This window comes from Chelonia mydas, chromosome 3 (assembly GCF_015237465.2).
Source record: "Chelonia mydas isolate rCheMyd1 chromosome 3, rCheMyd1.pri.v2, whole genome shotgun sequence".
Lineage (NCBI taxonomy): Eukaryota > Metazoa > Chordata > Testudines > Cheloniidae > Chelonia > Chelonia mydas.
In genome coordinates this window covers 7,672,161-7,695,833 of record NC_057851.1, presented here as the reverse complement: position 1 = coordinate 7,695,833, position 23,673 = coordinate 7,672,161, and the positions used below count along the sequence as shown (strand labels likewise).

Sequence of the window (23,673 nt, the reverse complement as noted above, 5' to 3'; positions counted from 1 at the left end):
CCAATCAGGTGACTCCCAAGCCAAAGTTTTGGAGGCAGGGTTGGAGCTTAGGTATCCACTGACTGGAGCACTGCTCTGCCAAAGGCCGCGTCATCTCTGGCCTGCTAAGTGACAGCATAATGCAATGTAAAAGTATGTATTGAAGACCATGTCGCTGCGCTGCATATTTCCTGGATGGGAACCTGTACTAGGAATGCTGCTGAAGAAGCCTGCCCTCTGGTGGAGTGCGCTGTGAGTGGAGGGGCAGGCACCTCTGCCAGGCTGTAGCACTCCCAGATGCAGGACGTGATCCATGATGAAATATGTTGAGAGGAGATTGGAAGACCTTTCATCCTGTCTGCCACAGCCACAAACAGTTGAATGGACTTCCAGAACAGTTTAGTTCGCTCAGTGTAAAAGGCTAGGGCTCTGCGGACATCAATGAGTGAAGCCTCTGTTCCCAACTGCTTTAGTGAGACTTAGGATAGAACACTGGGTGGAAGATGTCCCGGTTGATGTGAAATTGGGAGACAACCTTCAGGAGGAAAGCTGGATGTGGCCTGAGCTGATCCTTGTCCTTATAGAACACGGTTTAGGGGGGCGCTGATGTTAGGGCCTTGAGCTCAGACACCTCCTGGCTGAGGTTATCACTACCAGAAATGCTATCTTGTATGACAGATAGAACAGGGAACAAGTTGCCAGTGGTTCGAAGGGCGGCCCCATCAGTCTGGAAAGGACCAGATTGAGGTCCCAGGTCAGGACCGGTTGTCGGACATGTGGATATAGCCCATCGAGACCTTTCAGGAAACGGCTGACCATAGGATTGGCGAAGAAGGACCGGCCCTCCGCACCCATTGATGGAAGGTGGAAATGGCAGCCAAGTGAACCCTTATTGACAACACAGACAGTCCCTGTTGCTTGAGATGGAGAAGGTAGTCCAGTATAAGTGGTATAGAGGCGAGCATCAGGGACAAATGATGCTGCGCTGACCAGATTGCAAATCTCTTCCACTTGGCAAGGTAGGTAGTCCTGGTGGAGAGTTTCCTACTGCCAAGGAGAACTTGTCTAACCAGGTCCGAGCAGAAGAGCTCCATTGGGTTCAGCCATGGAGCTTCCAAACTGTGAGGTGCAACAATTCAAGGTTCAGGTGCTGGAGAAGGCCATGATCCTGAGTTATTAAGTCTGGGAGGAGCAGCAAGGTGACTGGGGCTTCCACGCACATTTCCAGGAGTGATGTGTACCAGTCTTGGTGGGGCCAGGCTGGAGCTATCAATATCACTGAAGCTTGTTCCCTCCGTATCCTGAGGAGCACCTTATGAATGAGAGGGATAGGCGGAAATGTGTATAGGAGATGGCCTCCCCATGGGAGGAGGAAAGCATTGCAATGAAGCCCGGGCTGTGATTCAGGAAGGAGCAAATTTGGCACTTCCTGTTGCGTCGTGTAGCGAAGAGGTCTACTTGGGGAACGCCCCACCGTTGGAAGATGTAGTTCGCAACATCTTGGCATAGGGACCACTCATTGACATGGAATGACCTGCTGAGACAGTCCGCCAACTAGTTCTGTACTCCAGGGAGGTACGATGCTTGTAGGTGTATTGAGTGTTCTACGCAAAAGTCCCACAGCCCGAGGGCTTCCTGGCACAGGGGAGAGGAGCTTCCTGGCACAGGGGAGAGCACCCTCCTGTTTGTTGATATAAAACATCGCCATGGTGTTGTCTGTCATAACTGATACACATCTCCCTGTCAAGTGGGCTTGGAAAATCTGGCATGCCAGGCGCACCACTCTCAGCTCTCTGACATTGATGTGGAGAGCGAGTTCCGCCTGAGACCAAAGGCCTTGTGTTCTGAGGTCTCCCAGATGTGCTCCCCAGCCCAAGGCTGACACGTCCGTCACTACTGAGAGGGATGGCTGAGGACTGGTAAAGGGGACCCCTGAACACACTACCTGCAGATTGAGCCACCACCGGAGGGATTCGAGGACCCGGCAAGACAGAGTCATGACCCTGTCCCAACTGTCTCAAGCCAGCCAATACACTGAGGCTAGCCACTATTGGAGAGGCTGGAGTCTGAACCTGGCATCTTGCACCACATGGGCACAAGCGGCCATGTGTCCTAAAGGTTTCAGGCAATTCCCTGTGGTGGTGGTGGGAAACTGCCTGAGACTTCAAATGATGTCGCTGAGGGCCCAAAACATCGCTTCTGGGAGGTATTCCCTGCCCTGTGTTGAGTCCAGTACCGCCCCTATGAACTCTATCCGCTGAACATGGGACAGAGTCGATTTCCCAATGTTCAGGAGAAGGCCCAGTTCATCGAACATCATTCTTATGAAGTCGACTTATGCCTCCACTTGAGCCTTGGAGCGGCCCTTGATCAGACAGTAGTCGAGGTACGGGAAAACCTGTACCTCCTGCTGCATAGGAATGTGGCCACAACTGCCATGCACTCAGTAAACACACGAGGTGCCGCTGACATGCTGAATGGGAGGACTATGAACTGGTAATAGTTGTTGCTCACCACAAGTCTGAGGTACTTTCTGTGGGGCGGTGTAAATCGCTATATGAAAGTACGCATCCTTCAAGTCGAGGGTGGCACACCAATCCCCTGGATCCAAGGAAGGGATGATGGAGGCCAAAGAGACGATACGGAACTTGAGTTTCTTCATGAACTTGTTGAGCTAACGCAGGTCTAGGATGGGCCTGAGCCCGCCTTTGGCTTTCAGTATTAGGAAATACAAGAAATAGAAGCCCTTGCCCTTCAGCTTTTGAGGAACTTCTTCCACTGCTCTCAGCGATAGGGGTGAGTGCACCTCCTGTATGAAGAATTGCTCGTGAGAAGGGTCCCTGAAGAGTGACAGGGAAGGGGGGTGCAAGGGCGGGAGGGCCGAGAATTGGAGGGAGTATCCCCTTTCTACCGTGCAATGTGATACGGGACCAAGTAGGGTAGAAAGGGGATAGTCAGGACGAGAAGGTAAGGCGGGTTGGATCCAGTCCATGCACTGGTGCACCGTCCTCAAGCACGCCTTCAAAAGGCCTGCTTCTGGCCCAAAGACGGCTTATATTGGCCAGAGCCCTGGCCTGAGTATGGGTACAATCTCTTCCTGCCGCTCTTGTTCCTCCTCCGGGAACCATCCCATCAGTTCTGAGTTGGTAGAACCACAGAGGAGGTTATGCCCTAAAGTGCTTCCACTGTGTAGGAGTATGGAGGCCCAGCAACTTGACGATGGCTCTCAAGTCTTTTAGGCTATGTAGCCTTTTATCTGTCTTTTCGGAGAAGAGAGGCAAACCCTCAAAGGGGAGGTCCTGAATAGTCTGCTGGACTTTGTACAGCAGCCCCTTCTCATGGTTACCCCCATAGCCATAACCTGAGTAGCCTCATCAGCTCCGTCCAGCGCGGCCTGCAGTGAAGCTCAGGAAATGAGCTTGCCCTCCTCCACCAGGGCCAAAAACTCAGCACAGGAGTCCTGAGGCAGCAGCTCTGCAAATTTAGCCATTGCCCCGCACATATTATAGCGGTACCTTCTGACAATGGATTGCTGATTAGACATGCGGAACTGCAAGCCACCAGTGGAATAGACCTTTCTCCCAAAAAGGTCGAGTCATTTCGCCTCCCAATTCTTTGGGGAGGGACCCTGGTAGCCCTGGTGCTTGCGCTGGTTGGCAGCATCCATAACCAGGGAATCTGATGGAGGGTGGGAATATAAGCGCTCGTAGCCCCTGGACAGCACAAAATAGCATCTTTCATTGCACTTAGCTGTAGGGAGCAACAAGGCTGTGGTCTGCCACAAAGTTTTTGTGGTGTCTGCAATGGATTTTTTGAGAGGCCGGGCAATACGTGCAGGCCCGGAGGAGGCGAGGATATCCACCACTGGATCTGCGTCCTCCATTACCTCCTCCACCTGAATGCCCAGGCCCTGGGCAACCCGCCACAGCAATTGCTGAAGAACCCTGTTGTCCTCCAGGGCTGGGGCTACAGAAGTGCCCGCCAGCGCCTCATCTGGAGAGGAAGAGGAAGAGACGCCCATAAGGAGTGCCTGCTCCCTTCTCTCCACGCCCAAGGAGTCCCGTGGGGCCTACGGTTCCCGAGCTGGTGCCATGCCCTTCAGTGCTGAGAGTGTCGGTGCCAGGGATGAAGGTGCCGAGGTTGTCGGTGCTTCTACCACTGGGGCTGGTGTAGCTGTGCCGGTGTCGCAGCCGCAGGCGTTGGGATGGCGGCGTAAGGGAGAGATGGAGCTACTCCCGATCCTGCCGATGCTGACAGTACTGGAGAGGGTATGAATGTGGCCAAGGCCATCGACGTCACTCTGGAATGAGACCCTTGGCTCCGCCCTTGGCTTTGGTGAAAAGCCCAAGGTGTCCAAAAAGGCCACTGTGCAAGGGGCTGCCATTGCGTGGGCCACACTGCCGGGTAAGGTTGCCGGTCTCGTGTTGACCTAGACCGTCTACTCCTGCTCCTAAGAGAACGATAGGAGTCCGACTCCGAGGTCTCTGAAAAGGAGGACCACAGAGGAGCGGTACATCGAGGCACTGACAGTCCGTGCCGAGGGCTCGGGGACCGATGTGGCTGCTGGATCTCTTCTGGTGCCGGGGCGTGGCACATCGGAGATGGAGACCGCCGGGGCAACATGGGGGGCTTTCCCCTTGACAGTGCCGGGGGAGCAACTGGTGCTGACAACCTATCCCATCTAGGTGGGGAGAACAGTGCCAGGAAATGGAGCAGGTCCTTGGCTGCCTCGAACACCTCCAGGGTCGATGGGAGGTGCAGCTCTCAACTTGGCCTCAGAGAGAAAGGATGGTCTGGACTCAACCGCCCTTCCATAAGGACAGGAGCTGACACCACCATCAGGCCGAGCTAGTGTGGCCCAACTCAGGTCTCACAACAGCTGGTCCCTTGGACCTAGCCGGGGGAAAACAACCCCTCTGCAGCCTCTTCTTCTTCTGTGGCACCAGCGATTGAGACCAATGCCTGCCTGAGGCATGTGAGCCGCAAGTGGAGCCAAGATGGTGCCGAGAGTCCTTGGTCAAGTCCTTACGCAGCACCAATCCCTGTGCCGATGGTGCCGCGGCACTTCGTACCGAGGAGGCAGTACTCGGCGCAGGGTCCACCAACCCGGGGTCAGACTGGGAGTGGAGTGCAGTTTCCATTAGTAGGATCTTCGGGCGCCAATCCCCATCTTTTAATGTCCTGGAACAAAACCCCCTACAGATCCTACAGCGATCCTTTTGATGGCTCTTCCCCAAACTTTTCAAACATGAAGTGTGAGGATCGCAGACTTGCCACAGACTTCACAGGCTTTGAAGCCTGGAGACCACAGCATGCCCCAGTGTTGGGAGAGCGCTGGAGGGGGAAATCCCCCCAAAGGAAACTTAAGAACTAAACCTAAGTACCTACTAACTATTTAACTAACACTAGAACTACAAAAAGACTAATGAGTAACAATATACAGACTGTCAAATGCGCTTGTCAAGACAAGAGCAAGGGGAAGTTCCAGCTAACCATCACTGGCGGAAAGAAAGAACTGAGGGGGTGGAGGGTCAGCAAGGCCCTATATTGAGTGTCATGAAGGCACCACTCCAGGGGATGCCAAGACTGACCCAACAGATGCTGATCGGGGAAAAATCTTCCAGCTGCCATGCACGCACACACACACCTGATTGGAATTGACATGAGCAAGCACTGGAAGAAAAAGTGTTATTTACTCCTTCTCATAACACAAGAACTAGGTCTGGGGTGGGCAAACTTTTTGGCCCAAGGGCCACACCTGGGTATGGAAATTGTATGGCGGGCCATGAATGCTCAAGAAATTGGCGGTTGGGGTTTGGGAGGGGATGAGGGCTCTGGCTGGGATTACAGGCTCTGGGATGGGGCCAGAAATGAGGAGTTCAGGGTGCAGGAGGGGGCCCCAGGCTGGGGCAAGGGGGTGGGGGAGGTGAGGGCTCCTGCTTGGGGGACGGGCTCTGGGCTGGGACCGAGGGGTTTGGAGGGCGATCAGGGCTGGGAGAGGGGGTTGGGGCTCGAGAGGAGGTCAGGGGTGCAAGCTCCGGGCGGCGCTTACCTCAAGCAGCTCCTGGAAGCAGCGGCATGTCCCCCCTCTGGCTCCTACACGGAGGCACAGCCAGGTGGCTCTTCATGCTGCCCCGTCCACAGGTGCCATCCCTGCACTCCCATTGGCCTCGGTTCCCAGCAAATGGGAGTTGCGGGGGCAGTGCTTGGAGTAGGAGCAGTGTGTGGAGCCCGTCTGCCCCTATATGTAGGAGGTGGAGGGAGGACATGCCGCTGCTTCCGGGAGCTGCACAGAGCCACGGCACATGCAGAGCGGAGCAAGCCCCCGACCCCGCTCCCTAGCTGGAGCACCAGAGAGAGGCAAGCCCCAGACCCCGCTTCCCGGCAGGAGCTCAAGGGCCGGATTTTAAAAAATGAAGAGCTGGATGTGGCCCCCGGGCCATAATTTTCCCACCCCTAAACCAGGAGGCACCAAATGAAATTAATAGGCAGCAACTTTAAAACAATCAAAAGGAAGTATTTCTTCACACAATGCACAGTCAGTATGTGGAACTCTTTGGCAGAGGATGTTGTGAAGGCCAAGACTATAACAGGGTTCAAAAAAGAACTAGAGAAGTTCATGGAGGAGAGGTCCATCAATGGCTATTAGCCAGAATGGGCAGGGATGGTATCCCTAGCCCCTGTTTTCCAGAAGCTGGGAATGGATGACAGGGGATGGATCACTTGATGATTACCTGTTCTGTTCATTCCCTCTGGGCATCTGGCATTGGCCACTGTCAGAAGACAGGATACTGGGCTACATGGACCTTTGGTCTGACCCAGTATGGCCACTCTTATGTTCTTATCAGTGTGGAAATGGTACATGCATATGTAAATTTTAAAAAATCAGAATCAGACCTTTATGGCCCAGTTCTGCTCTCATACCACTTTTACTATAGGGCAGTTCCATTGACTTCAAAGGAGTTACTCTTGGTTTAACTCGTATATATAAGTGAGAACAGATTCATGCCCTTTATAGTATAACAGGTGACCATGTTGTATGGAATATTATGAGTGTCTCTGCTTGTAATTTAATAACAGAAATCAAATCCTACTTAAACCCTAATTCCCACCTCCATCCCTTAAGAGTTTTACTTCGCGGAACTATGCAGTTCAAGATACAATATATATTGAGAGAGTCAAATTAAATACAAGCTGTTCATTTAAAATCAAGTTATTAAAAGTCATGCAACTAATAATTAAATAAGAGGTTTTAGATATCTACTACTATAGTGAAATTATACAGAAGGCTCTAAATTATAGTGTAGAATTAAAATAAAATCTAAAAGTGATGAAGCATGTCAAACCCCTAACACAATTTTAATTTTCATGCAAAACCATCAGTTTTACAAGAACAGCCATTTCCTTCTTTGTACCGCTTGTAAGTTAGGCTGATCAAGTTATGGACGTGAGGGCAGGTTGTTTGTGTTTTGTTCTTACAAGAACTTATATAAAGTATTTAGAGAGAAGTGTTTTTATATGACACAAAATTCCCCATTTATTTTTTAAATAAAACTTAGGTAGATAATAAGAAAGCTACAATGGTGCATATCTCGTTTTGAGAACACAAATGTATTTACTAAAGATCATAAAGATAAATAATGTTTTTCTAAACTACAGCAAACACTTTGAAAAGTACAACCCGCCTATTAATAAACGTTAACCTTTGCAAAAATATTTTTAATGGATTGTGATAGGACCACATAATGTAAGGCCTGAGGTATCCATTTGTGAAATTGTATAAGCATTTAGAAGTTGAACAAGGTTATTCTTCTAATACTCAGCGCTTCCTCTGAAAAAACTGATAGAAGGGTTTTAAAAAAAAAAAAAATCTTGTACAGGGTATGTACCAAAAAGTTTACATTTTAAAATACAATAAATGATGAAACAGGATAATATTTGAGACTGCATACTATTTCTAAGAAATACAAGGAGAAATGTAGGTCAGTATATGATGTACGACAGTTAAACTTAAGGTGTTTCTCCAGTTGTAAACTTACATGCTGAGACATCTTTGTTTCCATAATCACATCACATGTTACTGTTTGCACAGGAATGAACAATGTACTGTCTTACTACACCACAAGCAAAACAGAACTCATGCAAACATTTCCTTTCTAATGAATGTCAGTTTGTCATCTATGGCCGGACACACGTTTTAATAAATATCTGTTGAGTACAACAGGTTTAATAATCTATAATGGCAAGGTTGTTATTTTTATAATCCCAAGAAACCAACGGATGGAAATACTTATTTAGAAGAACATTAATATACAAAGTAAAAGGGGTCCGTAAAACTTATTTTAATTATACCAGCATCTAATTGTTGTTTATCTTTAATATCTTTTAATAAGATCCATTTGTGTAATAAATCCTTGACACAGCTTGCTATGAAACCATTTTTAATGTACTAGTCAATAACCTAAATTCTTCTATATATATACAAAATCTAATTTTCAGCATCTTAAATTCACAAGCCCGAGTGCACCTTTAAAACAAAAAGCACAGATCCTGTTAAAATCTTTCATAGAGATTGCAATGTCTAGTGCTCACATGAATGTGGCTTTTGGATTTTTACTTCCCCCCCAAATATATACAAAGAAAAGGGAAATTTACTCTTATAGAATGTCAGAATATGTGAATCTTACAGATTGAACAATCTTTCTTTAAAGACAGCAAAATACTTACTATAAATGAAGATGATCCATAAAAATCTATGGTTTACAGTTACTCTCTGAAACAATGCTGATTGTCAGAGTAGAAGTAGTATAATCCAACCATGTCCAGGCCTAATAGGCAATATATCAGTATTTGTTGCTATCAAATTATAAAAAGGTGTTTGTCTCACTGAAAATCCAGGTACTTTTTGAGAGAACAAACAAATGATTTTCAAGTCTTTAAATTTATTGAAATTGTAAGGGATCCCGGCTTCAGTCATCAATTAATTGTTTAATCCGATCATAAGAAAAGGACTAAATTTTTTTCACAAGTTATCAAACATAAATATTTTAACTACAAACCAAAGTTTGCTTATCCAGTGTAATCAGTTCAAATTCAATTCTCTATCATCCTCAAACCATTCCTCAATTGACAGAAGTGAATTCTTCTCCATCTCTTATCATTTCTTCCTTGTGTAGAGAATTCACTAATCTCGCACATCCTTTATTAATATACACTAAAATGTTGTAGAGCAACAACAAAATGACCATGCTCACATTTCTTGCTTGCCCTTCAGGAGTAGTCTGGGTGTCTTCAGCTTGCCCTGCTGGTCTTCAGTGTTGTCACTAATTGCTGGGAGATGTAGTTAGGACAGCATGAAGCAGCAGAAATGAATGCTGTTGCTTTAAGAGCACATTTTCTTTTACACTAAGATAAAACAACTTTGTCTCTACTCTTACTTCACTGCTGGGTCAGATGAAATCTTAAAGAAGGCTCCTTTAAAAGTTAATGTCTGTAGCATATATGAAAAAGGCTGAAATTTCCATTCTGAATGAATTCCGAAGGAGGTCAGATTTGGTTTTAAAGCAGATTTATGTTCATGACAACTTTTTTGCAAAAAATTAAAAATTATCCCTTTTATTTAGAAATTCCTTTTATAATCTTCCAAATTACTCCTGTCTCCCTTACAATTTAATCCTACATTCAAAAATCAGATACCATATTTCCCATATGTATGGACAGACATTGTGAAGGCATCATTAAAAAAGGCTTTTATTTCCCTTAACACTGGTGACTGAACATCATTTAATGTACCACCACTTCCAAATAGCCCAACAGACTTAAAAGCCTTCTGAGTTTGAAAACCAGAAACTTCTGAGTTTTTCTGTACCCCAGGACGGTTTTCTTTCTTGAAGCTCAAGCCGAGAAAGCAGACAAAAGAAGCTGATTTGACTGAGCTGTGCCAAGTCTTGCCTTATTTTTCTTTCCTCAGCTCTCGCTCTCTCTCGCTCTCAGCATGGCAACCTTCCCAAGCAGCCTTGGCGGCGCTCCAGCTTGTGCCAGTCTGTCTGAGTTCTTGTTTCCAAAAGATGCCCTTTGCAGATCAATTAATATATTTAAAAACAGGAAACTGTGGATCAGCAACCAAATCCTGGCATCAGCAACGACTTCATCTGCCAAATCGCCTCATAGATTTCATGGTTTCTTACCTTTTCAAATGGTTATAAACATTTCTACTCAGCGATCGTGGAGTACTGGAAGCCATTCACTGTTCAGTGATAAGAAATCTGTTCTCTAAAAATGTCTGCATGCGACACATGAACAACCTGCAGTAAATCAAGATTCTTTTGAAGGAGGGTGTTTGTACATTTTCAATAAGTGCCAAATACTACTTGGGCTTTCCTTTTCTGCTACCGAGACTCATGGGAAGATTTCAAGAATGGGAGCATATAGATTTAAAATAAGACCTGTGTGCCCAAGTCACTCACTCACATTTTAACTTTCTAAAATTTCACTGTGAAAGCTAGTGGCTTTTACCAGTAGACCCACTTTTAGGAATCAGCTGAAAATTAAAATTAAATCTGTTCCCAATTGTCTACTGCAAGACAAAGAAGTTTAGCGAACTGCACACATTTCAAGATGGGAGGGAAAAGTAACTTTTTAACTTAAATCCTGTTATAGGATTCATAAGAGAAACTACTGAGTATTCAAAAACGACAAGGAGTCCAGTGGCACCTTAAAGACTAACAGATTTATTTGGGCATAAGCCCAGTGGTTTTTTACCCACGAAAGCTTATGCCCAAATAAATCTTTTAGTCTTTAAGGTGCCACCGGAAGCCTTGTTTTTTTTGTGGATACAGACTAACACAGCTACCCCCTGATACTTGAGTATTCAAAGTTCATTTGAATGGAAAATTTATCCATATATTGCAATCCTTTTTAAAATTTAACAAGTCCCATTAGGAGCTATAAACAATAGAAGTTTGTTTACTTGAGAAAATCACAGCAACAGTCTTCTCTCTCATTTATAACCTATCTGCCAAAGCAAAAAGTGAACTGTTTTTTTTTTAAAATAGGTACTTACCTTAATGAACACAGTAAATTTATGCAGAAAATATGCTTTCCTAAATGTATCAACGATAAACTATGCTCACTAGCTCAATGGATGCAACTTTCTCTTTTTCTTAAGAAAGAGGGCCAGTCTCAAGTCCTAAACATTTTGTGACCTAGTTACTTGAGAAACGTCACTCTCTATGCAATATTTCCAAAGCTGTGATTAGTGGAGGCAATTCAACAGGAGACCCTTTGGTTCAAAAAGGAAGGATCTGTTGACAGGACATTAGTCCTTCAGGCCATTCACTCTAAGGGACAAAGCAGGTTCCAAGGTTATGTCTACACTGCAGCTGGGAGTAAGCCTCACAGCCCGGGCAGACAGACTCACACTAGCCGAGCTCAAGCTGGCACATTGAAAATAACAATGTGGACGTTCCAGCTTGGGCTCTGAAGCCTGAGGAGGGTGGGTGGGCTTGAGAGACTGAGCTTTTGCCCAAGTCAGAACATCCATATTGCTATTTTAGCATGCTACCTTGAGCCCCTCTAGTGCAAGTCTGTTTACCTGAACTGGAAGACTCATTTCCAGCTGCAGTGCACACATGCCCTTAGTTTCCTAAAACCCAGATTTCTTTAACCTTTCAGCCATGCTGCAGAGCTCACCTCTTCTCAGAGACCTTTGGGGAGAGGGGGTAGGTTGATGGGCTGGTGAGAAGGATGTGGAGGACTGAGGTGGAAGTTTTACAAGGTAACTTCATGTGCAACTTTTTAGAACTTTGTACCAGATTTTTTTATTTTTAAATTGGTGAAGCTCCAAAACAATACAGATCATAGAATCACAGAAATGTAGGACTGGAGGGACCTCAAGAGGTCATCAAGTCTAGCGTCCTGGGCTGAGGCAGGACCAAGTAAACCTAGACCTTCCCTGACAGGTGTTTGTCCAGACTTTTCTTAAAAATCTCCAATGATGGGGATTCCACAATCTCCCTTGGAAGCTTATTCCAAAACTTAACTATCCTTATGGTTAAAAAGCTTCTGCTAATATCTAACCTAAATCTCCCTTGCTGCAGATTAATCCAGTTACTTCATGTTCTACCTTCAATGGACACAGAGAACAATTGATCCTCATCCTCTTTATAATAGCCCTTAACAACTGATTTTTTTTTTATCAGGTCCCCTCTTAGGCTTCTTTTCTCAAGACTAAACATTCCAAGTTTCTTTAACCTTTCCTCTTAGGTCTGGTTTTTTTTAAATCGCTATAATTTGTACATTTCTCCTCTGGATTCTCTCCATTCTGTCCACATCTTTCCTAAAGTGCGGCACCCAAAATTGGACACAATACTCCAGCTGAAGCCTCACCAGTGCTGCACGGAGTGGAACAGTTACCTCTTGTGTCTTACATACAACACTTCTGTTCATATATCCCAGAACGATATTAGCCTTTTTTACAACTGCATCACACTGAATCAAATTCAATTTATGACCCACTATAACCCTCAGATCCTTTTCAGCAGTATTACACATCTAGCCAGTTATTCTCTATTTTGTAGTTGTGCATTTGATTTTTCCTTCCTATCGTTATTGAACTTAAACATTGTTGATATCACATCAATCATGCAATTTGTCAAGGTCGTTTTGAATTCTAATCTTGTCCTCCAAATGCTAACAACCTCTCCCAGGTTGGTGTCACCTGCAAATTTAATAAGCATACTCTCCACTCCATTACCAAGTCACTGATGAAAATATTGAATAGTACCAGGCCCAGGACTGATCTCTGAGGAACGCCACTAGATATGCCTTCCCAGTTTGACAGAGAACTATTGATAACTACTCTGAGTATGGTCTTTCAACCAGTTGTGAGCTCACTTTATAGTAATTTCATCTAGACCACATTTCCCTAGTTTACTTAAGAGAATGTCATATAGGACTGTCAAAAGCATTACTAAAATCAAAATCTATCACATCTACTATTTCCCCCCCATTCACTAGGCCAGTAACCCTGGCAAAGAAGGAAATTAATTTGGATTGGCATGATTTCTTCTTGACAAATCCATGCTGGCTGCTCTTAATAATCCTATCCTTCTCCACATGCTTACAAACTGATTGTTTAATAATTTGTTCAAGTATTTTTCCAGGCATCAAAGTTAGGCTGACTGGTCTATAATTCCCTGGGTCCTCTTTGTTCCCCTTTTTAAAGATATGTACTACAGTTGCCCTTCTGCAGCCATCTGGGACCAAGCCTGTCCTCCAAGAGTTCACAAAGGTAATTGCTAATGCATTCAAGATTGCTTCAGCTGCTGCCTTAAGTATCCCAGGATGAATTTCATCAGGCCCTGCTGAATTGAATACATCTAACTTATCTAAATATTCTTTAACTTGTTCTTTCGTTATTGTGGCTTGTGTACCTTCCTCCTTGTATTTAATATTAATTGTGTTGAGTATCTTGTCACCATCAACCCTTCCAGTGAAGACTGAAGCAAAATAGGCATTAAACACCTCAGCCATCTTGATGTTTCTCCCTCCATTAAGTAGGGGACCTATACTTTCCTCTGTCTTTCTCCTGCTCCTAAATATTTAAAGAATATTTTCTTATTGCCTTTTATGTCTCTTGCTAGGGGTAGGTCAATTGGTGTGCTGACACTTCCACTTAGTTAACTAATTGGGATTGTTTCATTCTTTATGTTATGCTCCTTGCCCACCATTTATGTCTTATCCACCAGTTCTCACCTCATTGTATGTATAGGTTGTAAGATCTTTTGGAAAGGAACTATTTTTTATTGTATGTGTGTACAGTGCCAAGCACAAAGATCTACTGATCTGATCCTCCAGGTGCAACCATAGCAACAAACAGCAATAACTTGAGAATGAAGCTATAAAATATAAAGAAGTAATAATTAAATACTATATAGAATCTTTTTTTAGAAACCCAAAACTCTCCAGTGGGAAAAAATAAAATTATACAGCAACTAAAACAATATGGAGGGATCAGTTTCCTGAAAATGTCTCCCAGATCTCTTGCCTTTTCTTTCATAGAAGATAAGAACATAAGAATGGCCATACTGGGTCAGACCAAAGGTCTATCCAGCCCAGTATCTTGTCTACGGACAGTGGCCAACACCAGGTACCCCAGAGGGAGTGAACCTAACAGGTAATGATCCATCCATCTCCACCCTCTGACAAACAGAGGCTAGGGACACCATTTCTTACCCATCTTGGATAATAGCCATTAATGGACTTAACCTCCATGAATTTATCTCATTCTCTTTTAAACCCTGTTATAGTCCTAGCCTTCACAACCTCCTCAGGCACGGAGTTCCACAGGTTGACTGTGCGCTGTGTGAAGAAGAACTTCCTTTTATTTGTTTTAAACCTGCTGCCCATTAATTTCATTTGGTGGCCCCTACTTCTTATATTATGGGAACAAGTAAATAACTTTTCCTTATTCACTTTCTCCACACCACTCATGATTTTACATAACTCCATCATATCCCCCCCCTTAGTCTCCTCTTTTCCAAGCTGAAAAGTCCTAGCCTCTTTAATCTCTCCTCATATGGGACCCGTTCCAAACCCCTAATTAATTTAGGTGCCCTTCTCTGAACCTTTTCTAATGCCAGTATATCTTTTTTGAGATGAGAAGATCACATCTGTACGCAGTATTCAAGATGTGTGTGTACCATGGATTTATATAAGGGCAATAAGATATTCTCCGTCTTATTCTCTATCCCTTTTTTAATGATTCCCAACATCCTGTTTCCTTTTTTGACTGTCGCTGCACACTGCGTGGACGTCTTCAGAGAACTATCCACGATGACTCCAAGATCTCTTTCCTGATTAGTTGTAGCTAAATTAGCCCCCATCATATTGTATGTATAGTTGGGATTATTTTTTCCAATGTGCATTACTTTACATTTATCCACATTAAATTTCATTTGCCATTTTGTTGCCCAATTACTTAGTTTTGTGAGATCTTTTTGAAGTTCTTCACAGTCTGCTTTGGTCTTAACTATCTTGAGAAGTTTAGTACCATCTTTATGTATAAGCTTTATGTTTGCAATGAAGAAATTGATAGTGCTAAAAAATTAAGTCCCTTATATATCAACAAGCCAGGCAATGTAGCTTATGAAAGCAACAGATGTTTAACTATCGGCGTTTAAAACATGTAGAGTTTAGGCCAAGATTTGAAGAGGCAATAGTAGAACTTCCCAATGCTTTTCCAAACAGCCCTCCAACAACTTTAAAATACATTTCTATCTGGAAATTTTGTACATTCTATGATTACAAATAACACCTAAGATCACTATAACTGGAACAAGTTAGAAAAATATATTTTTTCTTTCTTATTTTCACTTTCTTTACTTTGTGCACTTGACAGCACTCTGAATATAGTAAGTCAGTTTTCCCCTTGCTGAAAAGACCCTCAGAAATATCATTGGGGAGTAAAAAGATCTCATATAAAAAATTGCTAATGGAATTATTTTTTAAAAGGTCACACTGCTTAAAGGATGCTCCATTAGAAACTGATATTTTTTAAGTAGTCAATTTCAAAAAATTCAAACTGACAACATACTTTTCATGTGTATGCTATACGTTAATATTTTATGGCAGAGATTAACAATTCTATGCTTTATTATGCTTTCTGAAAGCAAGGAAAAGTCCTCTAAGTGTATAACTTAGCAGAAAAATGCTTTGCTAAAATGTTAAGCTATGCTCCTTGCTCTGTCGGCTTAAAGACTATCTCTGGCTTTTATGGTAATATTTTATATCCAAAGATGTATTGCTATAAACGCAATGGACCCAGTCTGCAAAAGTCACTTCTTTTTGTGTATGCACAAATTTTCACATGCAGTTTTCAAGCAACAGGTCCTATTGCAAGCAGGTGATAACTGATTCCAGTATCCTGTGTGTACAGGGATTAATTTTTTTAAAGTGCACATGCAAAAGGAGTCGAGTTGAGGTCCTTCAAAAAATCAGGCCCAAAAGATTATTAAGTACTATATTTTGAGCTAGACAAAAAAAAGATAGGTGTGTGCCTAATGCTCACAAGCCAAACAGATTAAACTGTGCATGTGCAGACAGAGTGCTCAAGAGAGGTACTAGCTAGCCATGTCTCTTAGGACCTGCATAGCTCATGGGGACGAGTTATAGCCATTGAACCTGAGCAACACCCAGGCACTGTAAATTTGAACGCTTGACCGAAAGCTGAAAGTGAAACCTAGACATGTTGCTACAATCTGTCTCTGTCAAAGGTCATTTTTATTTTATTTTAGGGAAACGAAATCTGAGTACAGCAGAAAAATTCAGAAGGCATTCAAACTTTTTTCTAAAAATAAAATAAAATAAAAAGGGGAATCCTTCCTGGGAAGGAAGGGGAAGTTAGGGGGAAGAGAAGATGAGAGAGGTTGGAGTGGCAGCAAGAAGAAAGAGGGGACAGGTGGTATAGGAAGGGCAGAGGACAACTCAGGTCAGAGGGAAATGATAAGGATTAGAGTGAATGGAGGGATTGGACTCCGGAGGGTTGACCTGGAGGTGGCTGGTAGGGCAAAATGGAGAGATTGGGGGCAGGGGACATCTCACCTTCTCCTCTCTCATGAGTGTGCCAGATCTGGGGGGGAACTGCATCACGGGGGGGTGTCTGAGCCCTTCTCCCTGCCCCCCTGCATGTGATCTGGGTGGCCCTGTCTCCCTAGGGGTGTCTGAGCCCCTCTCCCTGCCCCCTCATCCTGTGCATGTGCCAGGCCTTCTCCCTCTCTGCTTCCCATGTGAACCAGGATCTAGGGAAGACCTGCTCTTCTGGGTGGGGAGCTAGGAACAGGCATTCTGGGAGCGTGCACAAAGAACACACTGCTGGGGCTGGTGAGAGGAGTTGAGAACACCCACTGAGATGAATTTCAGCAGTTCACATGTCTCACTGCTATGTTTCAGGCTGTATTCTTCTCCATGGGGTGTTCTCGTTCAGTTGAGAAAATCATCTTGAGACGAGTAGGCTACTTCACACCTCTCAGAGCCTCCTGTGCTTTCAGGATTGTTCTGTGCTGAGGATCTGGTTATAGCAAACCAGGTGCTGATGATTAATTTCATACAATGTTATAGTGGCACACCAGCTCTACTACAGTTAAAATTGAAAACACTTTGCTGTCTAAAGGTTGATTTTTCAAAGTGCTCTAAAATCCATCAGATTGTCTTGAAATTTGCTGTCCCTCATGGGGTGCTAGGGCTAGTGAGCCAAACATGTGGTCACTTGAACAAGAGGTTCCCAAGATACAGCCTCTCTTCAGCTTTTCTTATTAGTTCATAGATTCTATCAACTGTTTTGCACACACGTGGCTTCTAAAGTGCTGATGGTTAGTGGGACAGAAAGGAAAGGGTGAGGTGAAAATGGTGGTGGTAGGGAGCTATATGTTGCAGGGGATGATGTGGGAGGTGTGGAGAAGGAGAGAGGCACACCAGTCTTTTCTCACATGCTTCAATTATTGTAACCAATATGTAATAAAACTGTCAAATGTTTGGGACACAGATCATGTTGGAGATTTCTCTCACCGGCCCTATTAGCAACTACACACACCAAACATTTCAAAGCATGACCATTATTCCCATTCCAAAATAACAAAGCATGGGGGAGGAAGGGTGGGAGGGGGATTGTGCTTACAAACTGCATAGCCACCATGTGGCCTAGTAGAGAGAATAGCAGACTGAGACTCAGAAAACCTGAGCTCTATTCCCTGCTCACCTACTGGCCTGCTGGGTGACCTTGACCAAGTCTCTTCACCTCTCTCTGCCACAGTTTCCCTCCTTAATAAAGTTCTTTGAGACCCACTGATGAGGAGCGCTATGTAAGAGACAGGTATTCTCATCATTTGGCCACAATAACATCTCAACTGCCCACATACATTGTAACTACAACTGCCTAAATGACCACTAAATCATACCAAAAACATTATTTTGTTTCTGATCACTAACAAAAAACTTCATTAAGGCAAAGTTAAGGTTGCCCGGTGGCATCTCACGCTCTTCCAGGATGTCCAGTTGAGCAAAACAAGGTTTTGAAAACCAGGCAATGAAGAGTTAAGATACACACCCATGCAAGCTGAACTCTGCCCTCTTTGAGCAATGCCCCAGTATGTAGGATGACCGCCTTTGTTGGAGGGAAATAAGGAGAAACCACATGAAAAATGTGGGACAGTGCTTTATTTTAAGGGACATTTTAGGGAAGTATTTCGATTAGCACATCATGTATTTTTCTCTCAAGTGTATGTTGCTACTGCCCTCAAATATACAACACCATTATCATAAGCTTCAATTTAATGTTTAAAATGGTCAAGGGGCATCCCTTAAGATAAGGGATGGGTAATCAGCGTAAGAGACAAATCAGTGAAATAAGGAATGGTCCCTTAAAATAAGGGACAGATGGTCACCCAACCAATATATCCAAAACACACACTTGCACTCAGCCTTCGCACTGTACAGAACAGGAGCTACCTACACCTGCTCTACACTCAAACACTGAGCTTATTTCACAGAAAGAACACCACAACTGCTAAATGTTACAATCCTTTCAATCTCTTTATGCTTAGGCACACAATGCCATCTAACCCTATACTTTAAATTACCCTTCATTAAACCCACAGATGACACTCAGCTCACAAGCCCGATTGCAAGAAGATCCCTGTGCACTGCTACTGACAGTCTCCACAAAGCAGAGCTGAAATGAGGCATACTGGCTCTCTCATTCTCACTGGATTCTCTCTCTAGATTGGATTCTCTCTCTAGATTCTCGCTGGAACGTATCAAGGGACACTATGTCAGGCTGGGGAAGACGCTTAACGACATTGAGGCTCAGGTGATCTTCAGTGGGATTCTGCCTGTTCCTAGAGAAGGGCAACAAAGGTGTGACTAGATTATGATGCTCAACAGATGGCTCAGGCACTGGTGCTATCAGGAGGGCTTTGGGATGTATGGCCACTGGGAAGCATTCATGGACAGAGGACGGTTCTTTCGGGACAGATTTCATCTGAGTAAGGAAGGAAATAGACTTCTAGGATGGAGGATGGCACAACTGAACAAGAGAGCTTTAAACTAGGAATCTGGGGGAGATAGTTGAGAGATGTCCGGGTAATCTCCATGCTGGATTTTAACATTGAGAAGGAAGAAAACGAAGTAAGAGAGGATACAGCCGTGGGTAGGAAAATGGACATAAGGAGGAAAGGTAGTGTACATACCAGTCTAATAGGTGATACTGGTGGTAGAATGTCTGTGCCTAATGGGGTAAAGAATGTGAGCTAGGCCAAACAGCAAAAATTAAGATGTTTGTACACCAATGCGAGGAGCCTAAGTAACAAAATGGAGGAACTAGAGCTACTGATGCAGGAAGTGAAACCAGATATTATAGGGATAACAGAAACATGGTGGAATAGTAGTCATGACTGGACTACAGGTATTGAAGGGTATGTGCTTTTAAGGAAAGACAGAAATAAAGGCAAAGGTGGTGGAGTATCATTGTATATCAATGATAAGGTAGACTGAAAAGAAATAAGAAGTGATGGAATGGATAAGACAGAGTCTGTCTGGGCAAAAATCACATTGGGGAAGAAAACTACTAGAGCCTCCCCGGGATAGTGCTTGGGGTGTGCTATGGACCGCCAGGATCCGATTTGGATATGGATAGAGACCTCTTTAATGTTTTTCATTAAGTAAATACTTATGGGAATTTTGTGATCATGGGAGACTTTAACTTCCCAGATATAGACTGGAGGACAAGTGCTTGTAATAATAATAGGGCTCAGATTTTCCTGGATGCGATAGCTGATGGATTCCTTCACCAAGTAGTTGCTGAACCAACAAGAGGGGATGCCATTTTAGATTTGGTTTCGGTGAGTAGTGAGGACCTCATCGAAGAAATGGTTGTAGTGGTCAACCTTGGTTCGAGTGATCATGAGCTAATTCAGTTCAAACTAAACAGAAGGATAAACAAAAATAGATCTGTGACTAGGGTTTTTAATTTCAAAAGGGCTAACTTAAAAAAATTACGAAAATTAGTTAGTGAAGTTGATTGGACTGAAAGACTTGTGGATCTAAAGGCGGAGGAGGCCTGGAATTACTTCAAGTCAAAGTTGCAGAAACTATCCGAAGCCTGCATCCCAAGAAAGGGGAAAAAATTCATAGGCAGGAAATGTAGACCAAGCTGGATGAGCAAGCATCTCAGAGAGGTGATTAAGAAAAAGCAGAAAGCCTACAAGGAGTGGAAGATGGGAGGGATTAGAAAGGAAAGCTACCTTATTGAGGTTAGAACATGTAGGGATAAAGTGAGAAAGGCCAAAAGCCATGTAGAGTTGGACCTTGCAAAGGGAATTAAAACTAATAGTAAAAGGTTCTATAGCCATATAAATAAGAAGAAAACAAAGAAAGAAGAAGTGGGACCGCTAAACACTGAGGATGGAGTGGAGGTTAAGGATAATCTAGGCATGGCCCACTATCTAAAGAAATACTTTGCCTCAGTCTTTAATGAGGCTAATGAGGAGCTTAGGGATAATGGTAGGATGACAAATGGGAAGGAGGATATGGAGGGAGATATTACCACATCCGAGATAGAAGCCAAACTTGAACAGCTTAATGGGACTAAATCGGGAGGCCCAGATAATCTTCATCCAAGAATATTAAAGGAACTGGCACATGAAATTGCAAGCCCATTAGCAAAAATTTTTAATGAATCTGTAAACTCAGGGGTTGTACCATATGACTGGAGAATTGCTAACATAGTTCCTATTTTTAAGAAAGGAAAAAAACGTGATCCGGGTAACTACAGGCCTGTTAGTTTGACATCTGAAGTATGCAAAATCTTGGAAAATATTTTGAAGGAGAAAGTAGTTAAGGACATTGAGGTCAATGGTAATTGGGACAAAATACAACATGGTTTTACAAAAGGTAGATATGTCAAACCAACCCGATTTCCTTCTTTGAGAAGGTAACAGATTTTTTAGACAAAGGAAATGCAGTGGTTCTAATTTACTTCGATTTCAGTAAGGCATTTGATACAATTCCACATGAGGAATTATTAGCTAAATTGGAAAAGATGGGAATCAATATGAAAACTGAAAGGTGGATAAGGAACTGGTTAAAGGGGAGACTACAACAGGTCACACTGAAAGGTGAACTGTCAGGCTGGAAGGAGGTTACTAGTGAAGTTCCTCAGGGATCGGTTTTGGGACCAATCTTATTTAATCTTTTTATTACTGACCTTGGCACAAGAAGCGGGAATGTGCTAATAAAGTTTGCAGATGACACGAAGTTGGGAGGTATTGCCAATACAGAGAAGGACCGGAATATTATACAGGACGATCTGGATGACCTTGTAAACTGGAGTAATAGTAATAGGATGAAATTTAATAGTGAAAAGTGCAAGGTCATGAATTTAGGGATTAATAACAAGAATTTTTGTTATAAACTGGGGATGCATCATTCGGAAGTAACAGAGGAGGAGAAGGACCTCGGAGTATCGGTTGATCACAGGATGACTGTGAGCGGCCAACGTGATATGGCTGTGAAAAAAGCTAATATGGTCTTGGGATGCATCAGGCGAGGTATTTCCAGTAGAGATAAGGAGATGTTAGTCCTGTTAGTCCTGTTATATAAGGACTGGTGAGACCTCATCTGGAATATTGTGTGCAGTTCTAGTCTCCCATGTTTAAGAAAGATGAATTCAAACTGAAACAGGTACAGAGAAGGGCTACTAGGATGATTCGAGGAATGGAAAACCTACCTTATGAAAGGAGTCTCAAAGAGCTTGGCTTGTGTAGCCTAACCAAAAGAAGGCTGAGAGGAGATATGATTGCTCTCTATAAATATATCAGAGGGATAAATACCATGGAGGGAGCAGAATTATTTAAGCTCAGTACCAATGTGGACACAAGAACAAATGGATATAAACTGGCTATTAGGAAGTTTAGACTTGAAATTAGATGAAAGTTTCTAACCACCAGAGGAGTGAAGTTCTGGAACAGCCTTCCAAGGGAAACAGTGGGGGCAAAAGACATATCTGGCTTCAAGACTAAGCTTGATAAGTTTATGGAAGGAATGATAAGATGGGATAGCCTAATTTTGGCAATTAATTGATTTTCGACTATTAGCAGTAGATATGCCCAATGGCCTGTGATGGGATGTTAGCTGGGATTGGATCTGAGTTACTACAAAGAATTCTTTCCTGGGTGTCTTTGACTGGTGAGTCTTGCCCACATGCTCAGGGTTTAGCTGACAGCCATATTTGGAGTTGGGAAGGAATTTTCCTCCAGGGCAGATTGGCAGAGGCCCTGGGGGGGTTTCGCCTTCCTCTGCAGCATGGGGCAGGGGTCACTTGCTGGAGGATTCTCTGCACCTTGAAGTCTTTAAACCATGATTTGAGGACTTTAGTACTCAGACATAGGTCAGGGGTTTGTTACAGAAGTGGGTGGGTGAGATTCTGTGGCCTGTGTTGTGCAGGAGGTCAGACTAGACGATCATAACGGTCCCTTCTGACCTTAAAGTCTATGATTCTCATGGTACACGTCCCCTTTTCCTTTGATTACACACATGGGAATCAGAGAGAGAGAGGATCACACACAACTCCAGAGGGGCACAGCCCCCCTAGATCACCTCATATCACAATCACAGGTCTGCCAAGTTGCTCCAGCTAATTCCTCCACCATTCAATACAGCTAGACCTCAGATAGTGAGTGCAGCTGGAGTGCATGCAAATAATTTCCAGTGGCCACTGCCAGCTCCGGGAGGGGGTGGGGGGGGCAAGATTAAGTTTGCTTTGATGTTCACCTGAACTCTTCATTTCATGGTTTTCAGATGGAGTTTTGCTAAACTCAACATTCTGGAAAGGCACGAGATACCACCAGGCAACTTGTACACTTACTTACAAAAAACATTCTTAATAGTATATTCAAACTATTACACCAAGATCTATGGGATCCCCCTCAATCCATCTTTTTCTAGCTCTTGGCTTCTCTCTCTTTGTCCCTCTTTTGCTCCCTCTCGCCTATATTCACACACTTTTTCATATAACTCCTTTTCCCTCAGCCTTCAAACATTCTCTGATATGCCACCTGCCTTGACTACACTTGCATCTCCAATTTCTGCCCTTCTCCCTCTTCCTCTCCCCCTGCAAACTCCTTAACCATGTCATCTATTTAATTTTTCTTGATTTCCACTCCTCTCTGAAATCCTCCGCAATTTTATTTTTGCCCCCTTCACTTCACTGAAACTGTTCTTATCAACGTCACCAGCGATCTCCTACAAGTCCAAAGACATCTTCTCTATCTTCATGCTCTTTGATCTATTCATATCTTTCAACACAACTGATCTCTCCACTGTCCTGTATCGGAACATAGGAGTTACCATACCAGATCACACCAGTGTTTCATATGGCCCAGTATCTTGTCTCCTCCAGTACTGAGTGTGGTGTACTGAAAAATTTGTTTAAAATTGGATGCTCTCTTTATATATCAGGAGGTTTTCCTGGTAATGTTTGCAGGCTAGAGGGGTCCATAGGAAAGTGTGTGATCTGGGCCTAGCAGCAGCCAGTCAGTAGATAGCTAGAATAAATACTTACTCCTGGAGGAATTCTGCACCACTATGCAATGCAGAAAATTGCAGAAATTAATGTTGTGTGCGCAGAATTTCCCTTTTTTC

At 43.8% G+C, this 23,673-nt stretch overlaps 1 protein-coding gene across 2 annotated transcripts in view; it reads right to left on the bottom strand.

Moving 5' to 3' along the window:
* Window positions 1-23,673, bottom strand: part of MSRA (methionine sulfoxide reductase A) — a 430,620-nt gene that overhangs the window by 389,950 nt on the left and 16,997 nt on the right. The gene's annotated exons all lie outside the window — the stretch shown is intronic.